Raw genomic sequence first — 1,277 nt, 5'->3', positions numbered from 1 at the left:
TTAAGGGTTCAGTCAAAGTGAATCCACAACTCCACACTACGACCCCCTCTCTCTTTGTCTCTCTCTCCCTCATCACTCGCTCTCTCTCACTCTGTTGATCTCTCTCCTTCTCAGTGTTGATCTCTCTCCTTCTCAGTGTTGATCTCTACCTCTTTCTCCCTCTTTCTCTCTCTTTCTCTCTCAATCTACCCTCTCTCTGTCTCTGTCTCTGTCTCTCTCTCTCTCTCTCTCTCCCCCTCTCTCCCTCCTTCACCCTTTTCATCCCCCAGTGTGTTACAGCAGCTCTCATTATAAACATTGTTTATAGGCTAATGACCTTCATTATGTTTGGGGCCTGTTTGTAGCCCTGCCAGAGCTAGTAGATTAGCTAGCCTCATGTTCGCTGGAAGTGGAAGAAAGCAGGCTTAAAGCAGCCAACCCAGTGATCCTCATCATCGCCTGTTGAAAGCCTTCTAAATAGCCTAGCAGACAAACATAAAAAAAAAAGAGACTCTTGAAGTCAGCCAAATACAATTTTGGGATTTGAGAATAGTAATCATTAGTCAACATCTTTTTTGATATGGCTTATTGCACATCTAAGGCATAGCATTTGTGGTCGTGGGATTTGAAGGTCAGTTGTGTGAAGTGTAGCCTAACAATGTTTGGATTTAGGGCTCTTGCTCCGAAGAGATTTGCGTTTCTTTTAGTGTGACCTTTTAGATATTTAGTGGTGTAATTAGCCTAAGTGTTTGTGTTAATGTTCTGGGGCACACACTGTCACGTTTAGGAACACATCCAACCAGTGCTCTCCCTGGCATCCGGTACCAATGGGGCGGAGCCAACTCCCTGTTGCTCCCCCATTCTACCATATGCAAATTTCCCCGCTGCCTATCCCGGGCCACGTCATTGGTCGAGGAGGCTCTATTAAGATTCCGGAAGCGCCGTGGCATTCGCGTTCATTATCCCTCACTGTGTCGCCTTGCCAACCGCCTGACGGACTAGCGGGCTGTAAATAGAGAGGACTCCATTCTCAGCTCGCTGGGTAAAGACATGTTAATGCCCCACCGTGAGAGGCCTTAAATCTCCCTGACTTTTAGCTGCTTGGGAGCAGAGGATGTGGGGGGGGGGGGGGGCGGGGGGCTACTCTGGTACTCTGCCCTACTCTCTCAACCTCCCTCTTCTCCCATTCCTCTCTAGTCCTTTTCAGGGGCTGGTGAAAATGAAACTTGCCCCTCTGTCTCTCTATCACTGAGTTCGCTGGCTAGCTGAGCACATTCTCAATTGCAGCACAACCGTGC

This window comes from Coregonus lavaretus (assembly GCF_964263955.1).
Source record: "Coregonus lavaretus genome assembly, chromosome: 13".
NCBI classification, from domain to species: domain Eukaryota; kingdom Metazoa; phylum Chordata; class Actinopteri; order Salmoniformes; family Salmonidae; genus Coregonus; species Coregonus lavaretus.
The sequence above is the reverse complement of the archived record's forward strand: the minus strand, read 5'-3'. Positions refer to the sequence as shown.